The sequence below is a fragment of the Oratosquilla oratoria genome, chromosome 9, assembly GCF_046742065.1.
Source record: "Oratosquilla oratoria isolate Oo_2021 chromosome 9, ASM4674206v1, whole genome shotgun sequence".
Taxonomy (NCBI): Eukaryota; Metazoa; Arthropoda; class Malacostraca; order Stomatopoda; family Squillidae; genus Oratosquilla; species Oratosquilla oratoria.
Window position 1 is genome coordinate 70,335,785 of NC_134785.1, and position 10,000 is coordinate 70,345,784.

A 10,000-nucleotide genomic window follows, 5' to 3' on the forward strand; every position below is an offset into this window, starting at 1 on the left:
GACCTACTTAAAGAGAATAAGATGATAGTCGGGGATGATATAGGTGTAATGATAGAATAATATTTCAAATAATGTCGATGCAGTCTGCTGGGTAGGAGGGATGTAGAGAAAACGGAAAATATTGTTTGAATTTGAAGTTGAATTCTGCTTCTTATATCCCGTTTCACTTATTTCCCAACTTCTTGTCATGGGGTTGCGGAGATGAAACAGTTGCTTGTTTTTATAAACCATGTTTTCATGTAAAATAGTTAATAGAATTGAAGTAAATATACACATCTTGTCATGTAGGTTGTAGAGATGAAGTTTGTCTTTTGTTAATCATAATTTTATATAAAATAGTTTATGGAATTCAGTATGTACAAATTACATTCCTTGTCATATGGATTGCAGAGACGAAACAACTGGGTTTTTTTAATAAGATTTTATATAAAATAGTTTCTGGAATTTAATATGTACACATTTTGTCGGAACACTTACATATTTTACAATAATATAACAGAGAAAGCCAAATATTACCATCGTGATGGTCTTCTTTAGTCCCAACATACTTACAGTATATTCAAATATATTTGCCCATGTATGGAAACAACATGTCACAGTGTTAGGTCGTAGTTGCTTTGCATTTTATTAGTTAGAAAGTACTGCTATATATATTTCTCTGTTATTTCCACTGACATGTTCATTCATTATTCCTCGCTATTATTAAATATGTTCTTTCTTTCTTCGTCATCTACTTTAGTCGTTATTCTAACAATGTACCTTACCCTGCCAGATTGGAGACGACTATAGTTGATAATGATATTTGCTTTCGTAAGTCTGTCTGGTTACCGTTGACGAGAACATTAGGAAAATATACTCAGTCATATATGACAACCACGATTTGATGATGATTTCAATTTGATGATGACACCATTATGCGACTCCAGGCGATGTTGTCAGCGTGGAATGTTAGATTGTTGTCAGCAAAAGGCGTTAGGGTTAGTCTTGATGCACTTGCGCGCGCGTACTGGGAACCTTGATTCGGTTCGTTGAGCGTTGCATTATTGTGATTTCTTTTGGGGAGCGTCTTTCTTTAGGGGCTCCAAATGACGGTACCCTGGTGGGTATTTGGCTCCGGCACCCACCGTGTTTCTTTCGTCTGGCAAGCTTGTGTCTTCTGTTCCACATAAACATCTCGCTTCCTTACAAAGCGACCTAGTTCAGATTTTCAAAACTCCTGTCCTCCCCCCCCCTTCTCTCTCTCTCTCTCTCTCACACACACACACACACACACACACACACACACACACACACACACACACACACACTTTAATCTGAAATCGTATACTTCCATCTTATATCCCAAATTGACATTCATCCTTTCTACTGTCATAGATTAAAAAAAATCCTCATTTTGTTCACTTCCATCGGAATTATTTAGATCGCATCCAGTATCGACATCCATCAGCTGATTGGGCCAGAAATACACTCAACTAAGTGGCCACAGCATTGTCTTCAACTTTCTTTAAGTTGGCCAATCACACTTTCCCTTTCCCAGAATCATTTTACGAAAAATAAAAGTTAGGAAAAAAATTGTATCACACTCGTCTCATAGACTTGTAGTTTAATTTGCAACTACATTGGTGAACAGCTATTGCAGTTATATGTTTAAACGAACACATTCACATGCATGGTAAGGAATACAAATTCTCCGTTTTGTCTCTTACGTTTTCTTTCTTTGAATGTAGGATTCCTCGGAGAAACCGTTGGGGAATAGCGTCGGCGCATCAGTGAGACAACGACAGCCCTCGCACGCACATAGAGTGCGTGCAATTGATGATGATGATGTCTTTCCTTTCTCTCTCTCTCTCTCTCGCCTCTCTCTCGCCTCTCTCTCTCTCTCTCGCTCGCTGTTTGTCAATCTGTCTTTTTATTCGTTCATCTGTTTATCTATTTGTCTATCCATCCATCTAGTTATCATTCCATGTTTCATACGTTCATTGTGGAGCTTTACATTGTTATATGTAACGCGAAAATTTGTAAGACTGAATTGTTTAATAGTTTAGTAAACAGAGGCCCATATTTTACATCACCTTCGGCATCATTAGGGTATTCTGTATGGTCTTGTTCAAGAGTGAAGCTTATGATAATTGAGCATTGTTTACAGTTATTCAGGTGATATTCTTAAGTTCAGAAACGTTACTATAGTGTTGCATTAACTGATAAAATTCCACAATCACGCCAACACTGATATCTAACATGAAACTTAGTTGTTCAACAGCTCCTAACCTAATATAACCCAACTTAACGTTACGTAACCATATTCCATAGAACAAATAGATCTTTCAGATGAAAAAAAAAATAATAATAATAAAAAAAATGAATAAATAAAATGTGTTTGCGTGATATCGGAATAGAACCCAATAACCATTTCAAAATGGAGATGTAATTTGTATTTTTTTTTTTCAAAAGGATTTTGTGCACTTGATGGATTCTTCCTGAGTCTCAGCTGAATGAAAACGTCTGTCACTTGTCAGGCGAGAAATATAAGAGATAAACTGATAAGACGAAGAATGCGGGATGAACTAATAGAGGTCTCCAAATGGGTCAAGGGTTTTAACAAGGGTGATACTATCAAGGTCATCATATCAAGACAGCAAAGCAGGACTCGTAGTAATGGGATTAAATTGGACTAATTTGGGTTTAAGAAGGAAATAGGCAAGAACTGGTTTACCAATAGAATGGTTAAGAAATGGAATAGACTTACAGTAGTAACCGTGCAGTAAGCGCAAGAAAAAAAATTGTGTATTAAGAGAAGATAAATTTATGGATAGGGATGACAGGTGGTAAGGGGCATGGAACTGCCTAATGTAGGTCTTATGGTCTCTTGCCTTCTCCTCCATTCTTATGTTCTTAGAAAGTGACAACCGCTCTCATTTCCAGATACAGTGAATTAATATATATATATATATATATCTCTCTATATATATATATATATATATATATATATATATATACATTCCTTCTTAATATCCGACTTTCCCATCACGTTTATATATGTTGTATATTGTCTCAGTAAATGGAATAGTCCATCTCGAAGGTGGTGGCTGAAACGGAGAAGTTGTGAATGGGTGAAGGAGGAAGAAAAGGAGGAAGTGGAAAATTTAAAGGAGGAGGAAGAGGACGAATTGTTAAGGACCCTCGCAGTAGCTTTGGAGGCGAGAAGCACGTGTAGGTGGTTGATGTGAAACGGACGGCAAAGGTCGTTAGGTTGAACGGTTCTATTGACAGGCAGAGGATATGGTCGAAGCTAGCCCTTACCCTCCTCCCTCTTTCCTCTCGATCTCACAACATACTCTAGCTGGACCCATGCACGAGTGGTATTCAATTGGCTTTGCGTAGGCTCCTTGTCCCCGACCTACAAGGGAGCGATATCGTTTAGGAATCCCTCGGTGTCCATCAATGACCGTGCGGCACGAGGGACCGCGCTGTGACACATCACATCGCCTCTGTAAATGTAAACACTCGCGGCCGTGCCCTCCTGGAAATGTAAATGCGTTGATGTCATTTTGTTCAGATGAATGCCGAGTCCCTAGTGCTTTGTTCCAGCAGATTAATCAAATGGTACTGTCACTCTGTCCTTTGAAAGGCTTTACTCTTGTTATTCTGCCTTGCGAAAGAGGATTGTCGAGGATTTTTGCAATGTTTGTATGTGCGTGGGTGTTTGTACATTTATACACAGTTAACTGTACACACGCACATATTTGTGTATGTGACCTATTGAAAAAATAAGTTGTTCTCACGTATACATGTCTGTCTTCTAATCGCTTGAAAAATATATTTCAATATGAATGTGTTTTTTTATAGTGGCTGTAGCCAAATTGTATTCAGCTGTTGAAATGCTGTGTCCTTTGGCATTGATGTTTTTTTTTTATCAAGTTTATTTGTTTGTTTGATTTGTTTCTTATTTTGTGATATTGATGTTTAGTTGGTTGTGAGCTGTCTTTCCGTTAAAAATAATAGGATTTGACTCTCTCTCTCTCTCTCTCTCTCTCTCTCCCTTCCTGCAGCCGTTAGGCTTATTTAAGAATCCTACAGACGAAAAGCCGCTTTGTTTTGACGGGAAACGTAGCTCCCCCATTATTAATGGGAATTAATGGCTACCAAGGCTTCGCCATTTGCAGCCCCTTTGTTCCTTCCATTTTGTTATGGCGAGGCTGACGTGAAGTTCCCGTGGAGGATAATGAGGCCCCTTTTAGGGCAGTTCAGAGCGTTGACAATTTTTTTTTGTATTTTCAAAGGATGGGGACGGGTAACGTGATATGTTTTGTAGATTCAGTTTTACTAAGACCTTTATCGTGCGATTTTTAATTTCATTTTATTATTTTTGTTTTATTTATTTTTTGTGTTTGTTTTACTTTTTATATGCTGAAATGTTTTGTAGACCCGGTATGAACTTTTATTTTTTTTACATATACTAAACTGATTTGTAGACTCCATATGAGCATATTTGTTTGTGTTTTTCTATTTTTTATTTACAAAAATGTTTTGTAGACTTCGTATAAACATATCGTGCGAGTTATGTATTAATTTCTTTATTAATTTGTTTATTAATTTGTTTTACTTTTTATGTACTGAACACCTGTTTCGGACAAGTAACAATTGTATTTATGTTGTGCTGTTAATGGGACAGTCATTTTTGTCCTCGAAATGCTCGTTGTACGTGATCATTTGTGAACAGCTCATTTACGATCCAGTAATGAAAACTATACTTAATACCACAACAATAACAATGATGTTTGATAGAACTTGTATGAACTTTAAGATAAGCACATGTTAGTGCTGAGAATGTAAGAGTGCTACAAATAATATTATTCTTTAGAGTGACATTGTACTTCTGAACATACACTCTTGGATGTTCCAGGGAAAAAAAAAACACTTCTCAAGCATTTTATGGACGTTGAAATAGCCATTTGTTTGGTGTTGAGAGTCTTCGCTTGACCGCAAACCGAGACGCAGTCGACGCAGCACAGACCAAAAGCAGACTTCCTGTTGCTGAATTGAAGTACAGTTCGAACTTCTCACTTGAAATGCTTCTAGATGTACTACCTGTGCTGCGTTGCCTGTGTCGCAAGTGTGTCAGTTTGCGGTCAGGCTGAGAATATTACGAGTAATTTTATTTTTTTAAGAGTGAAATTAAACCCTCTTGGGTGATCCAACAGAAATGATTTCTGAAGAAGCGTGGGGACAGGGCGGGACGGAACGGGACGGGAATCTTTCCTTTGGCTAAATGGGAATTTAGTCTAGGAAATGGACGCGATTGGAATAGGATTAGCTTCAAACTCCCTCTGAGCCCATTATCACATGCATTTGCTAAGAGATGAGAGGTCTCTCCCCCCCCCTCTCTCTCTCTCTCTCTCTCTTTCTCTCTCTCTCTCTCTCTCTCTCTCTCTCTCTCTCTCTCTCTCTCTCTCTCTCTCTCTCTCTCTCTCTCCAGTCATCCTTCTGCTCCGATGATAGGGCCTCATAAGGACGGGATTAACGAAGAGAGTTGCGTTTGTATACAGAACCTTCGCGGAGATTTAGTTAGTTTCTGCATTTACAGCTTTGGGTAACGAGACCAGTGCGCTAACTTTTTCTTTCTTTCTTTGACGTGTGAGTTAATTAACTTTGTCACAAGGGGGAGTGCATGGCTCGTTTCACACGTATCGACTTTTCGCCGTGCGCCGTCCACGACACGACGTCGTGACCTCAAATATACCATGGGGGTCTATGGACGCTTGCACACGATCACGTGTGAAAACGTCCATAGACACCCTTGGTTATTTGAGAGTACGACGTCGTGTCTTGGACGGCGCACGGCGAAAAATCGATACGTGTGAAACGAGCCTTAGAGCACATAGGGGCGAGTATAAGACCGAGGGTTTAATGAAGAACAATTGATTTGTACATGAAGGAAACATGAATTTTTTTTTTTTCATATTTATCAAATGTACAAAACTGAAAGTAATTCTCTTCTGCTCCTGTTGCATTGAGGATGGATTGCTGATTGAGTGTCCGCGGGTTTGTTGAATGTGGATGATAGATGGATGACACTTGTGTCATACATGATGACATGGTAGATTACGTGACGTTGTGAGACACGTGTCAACCCCTCTCCTTCTGTGTCATAACTCTCCTTCGTTCTTCTTTCTTCTCCAAGAAGGAAATAGGAAAGAAATGGTTTACCGAGAGAGTGGTTAACAAATGGAATAAGCTTAGTAACTATGTAGTCAGCGTTGAAACTATCGCTTGTTTTAAGAGAGCTTTATGGATAGGGGTGACAGGTGGTAGGGGACATGGAACTGCCTAGTGTAGGCCTTAGGGTCTCGTGCAAACTCCTTCATTCTAATGTTTTTATGTTGTTTTTTTTCGCTTTCCCGTCACTTCCTCTGGTAACTGTCACTTTATTTGTTTTCCTGTTTGTCCTGTCTCGTTATCATAGACGGGTCGTTTTCGGGTCTGTGTAACTTTTCCCTCTTCAACCCCCTCCCCCTCCCCTCCCCCCTCCCCCCAACACAATTACCATTTATGTTTGTTCTTTATATTCCAATGACCTAACTTCCATTGTTTGACCCATTCTGCTATGGTTTGGTGTTTTCGTGTCACCTGCTCCTTCTCTCTCCCCCCTCTCTCTCTCTTTCACTCTCTCTCTCCCTCACTTTCACCTTCCCTCCCTCTCTCTTTCTCTCCCTCTCCCTCATTCTTCCTCTTGCTTTTTCTCCTTTTCGCACTTTCTCCCTCTTTCTCCTCCTCTCTCTTTTTCTCTTTATTCTCCTCTCTATTTCTCTCTCTCTCTCTCTCTCTCTCTCTCTCTCTCTCTCTCTCTCTCTCTCTCTCGTATCATCTTCACTTTCAGTCTCCCTACCTCACATCGCTCCCTCTCTCTCTCTTGTCAATATACTCTCCATCTCGCACCTCCTCAGACCTCTCCTTCTTCATCCTCTGGCTCATCCACCTCTGGAATCTGTCACACACACACACACACACACACACACACACACACACACACACACACACACACACACACACACACACACACACACACACACACACACACACACGGATTTTTCCATAGAGATGAGCAAATACTTGGAATACTTTAGAATGCGTCATAGCCAAACCTGGAACAATGCAGGAGTTTAAATATAAGTATGACATTTGGAGTATAAAGATGTATAGCCAAAGTTAGAACCATATGTGAATTGGTTGCCAGGTAAGATAATTTGGTGAGAAAGAGACAGGTCCCCACGAGCATTGATACTTTACTACAATAAAGTAGATACAAGTAGATAACACACTCGCGCACACACACACACACACACACACACACACACACACAAACACACACACACACGGCGCAATGGTAGAATTCCCGGCCGCCACTATGGCGGTCCAGGTTCGAATCCCGTCCAGGGCTGAAATAATTTCAGTATCGCTGCGCTGTGAGTCGTTACTCCAACTCTCGTGGACGGGGAGTTAGGGTGTGTGTGTGCGCGTCACAGCAGTACCCATAGATCGGTCATATGTGAGCTCTGAGCTCTCTTCCGGGAGAGTAATAGTGGTCGATCACGAGTCCAACACGTGATCCAAGACCATGGTGTTGAATCACATCCTTTCATGAGTTACAGAACAAACATCCTTCATCCTGATCCACTCTTCTACAAATCCCATTCAGAATCGAGGTTATAAGTGCTGGGAGCCAGCGCAAGGATAAGTCTTCCCGCGCTCGGCTGAGTTCGCAAAAAAATATAAAAAGATGAGGAGGAGGAGGAGGAGGAGGAGGCGAAACATCTCGAAGCTTCTTCTTTGGCTTCGGAGATGAAATGAAGATTTTTGTTTTATTTTTATTTTATTCATGTATTTGTTTTTATTTATTTATTTATTTATTTATTTATTTATTTATTTATTTATTTATTTTTTTTTTTTTTTTTGTGAGAAGGTAAGATTCCAAGGAGACGAAAATGCGTTTTCCACATTTCAACTTAGTCTGATAATACTTTAGCTATCTATCTATCTTTCTCTGAGGTGGCCAGCCAGGGCATTGCATATCCATCCTTCATCCGTTCATCATCCATTTGTTTCCTTCTTATCTTGGCTCCTTGCTGCGGATGAAAGGCCATCCTTAATCCACCCCCGGCCCCCAACCCCCAACCCCCCACTCTGCAAAATAATGGAAACTCTCCATCCCCTCTCTCTCCCCTCCCTCTCTTCCTCTCTCTCCCCTCTCTCTCTCCTCTCTCTCTCTCTCTCTCTCTCTCTCCCTCCTTCCCTCCCTCTCTCCCCCCTCCCTCTCTTCCTCTCCCTCCCTCTCTCTCCCTCTCTTCCTCTCCCTCCCTCTCTCTCCGTCTCTCTCCCCCTCCCTCTCTCTCCCCCTCTCTCGCTCCTTCCCACTCTCTCTCCCTCTTTCTCTCTCTCCCCCTCTCTCACTCTCTCTCTCCCTCCCACTCTCTCTCTCCCTCCCTTCCCCTCTATTTCTCTCCCTCTCTCTCTCTCTCTCTCTCTCTCTCTCTCTCTCTCTCTCTCTCTCTCACTCTCTCCCACTCTCTCCCTCCCGCTCCTTTTTTCCATTCATCTGTTTCATAATTTTGTCCCCCCCCCTGTCCACCTAGATCCCTTACGTTAAGTTCTGTTCTCATCTTGGACTATGCGAAAATCTATTCTAAAACTAAAACTTTTAACTGGTTATATAATAAACATAGATTAAAGGGTTAGGTCAAGTGGAAGAAGGTTACCAACTAGTATCTTTACTATTTTTTCCGTTTTCTATTTCCAGTTACATGAACGTGAAATCATACTACCACTTATTAGTGCTAATGATGATGATGGTAATCATTTAGGTAGTTTGGTAGTTTAGCAAATAAAAAGGATATAGGCACTCTGTGGCTGAAATTGTAAAAAAAAAATATAGAAATGATAGTAATAACAATAGTAGTAACAATAATAATAATAGTAATGATAGTAGTAGCAGTAATGATAATGTTAATAACGATGATAATGATATTGATGTCTGTCATTGTTTTCAATCTCCTTTCCACCTTCGCTTATGTCTTAAAGAATATCCTCGTCTTCTTCTGTGCTCCCCTCTCAAGCAACATCCCTCCCCCTTCCCTCCCCCTTATCCCCCTCCTTCCCAATTATCCCCCCTCCTTCCCCCTTATCCCCCCTCCCTCCCTCCCTCCCTCCCCCTTATCCCCCTCCCTTCCCCCCCTTATCTCCCCTCCCTCCATCCCTCCCTCTCCCTTATCCCCCCTCCCTCCTTCCCCTTTATCCCCCTCCCTCCCTCCATTCCTCCCCCTTATCCCCCTCCCTCCCTCCCCCTTATCTCCCCTTCCTTCATCCCTCCCTCTCCCTCATCCCCCCTCCCTCCTTCCCCTTTATCCCCCTCCCTCCCTCCCTTCCTCCCCCTTATCCCCCTCCCTTCCCCCCTTATCTCCCCTTCCTTCATCCCTCCCTCTCCCTTATCCCCCCTCCCTCCTTCCCCTTTATCCCCCTCCCTCCCTCCCCCTTATCCCCCCTCCCTTCCCCCCCTCTCCATCCTTTGACAAGGACTTCACCAAACATCTGAGGTCTTGTGTGTGATTCACCAAAGGAGCTTATGTCCAGGATTCTGTCTGTCGTTAATTTTTGTTTTCCAGATCCAGCTTCTGTCTCCAAAGGTAATAAGTACTTGTAATCCTTTTCCTGGTTCCCAGAACGTCGAGTAATATTCTCAGTTCTGTTACAGAGACAGTAGGAGTTTGTTCTCTATTTGACTTGTGAGATGCGCCTTCAGATGATGATGTTCAGAGAATGGAGTTACTGGAAAATATCGTAACTGTTTGTTTGTTGCACTTCGATTGTTTCGCTTGTGAGTCATTCAGTGTAATGATATTGCGTTTTCTCTCTTGTGTATAATATATATAATATATATATATATATATATATATATTGTGTGTGTGTGTGTAAATCTCTTTCGCTTGCTTCCATTTGCTACGTATCA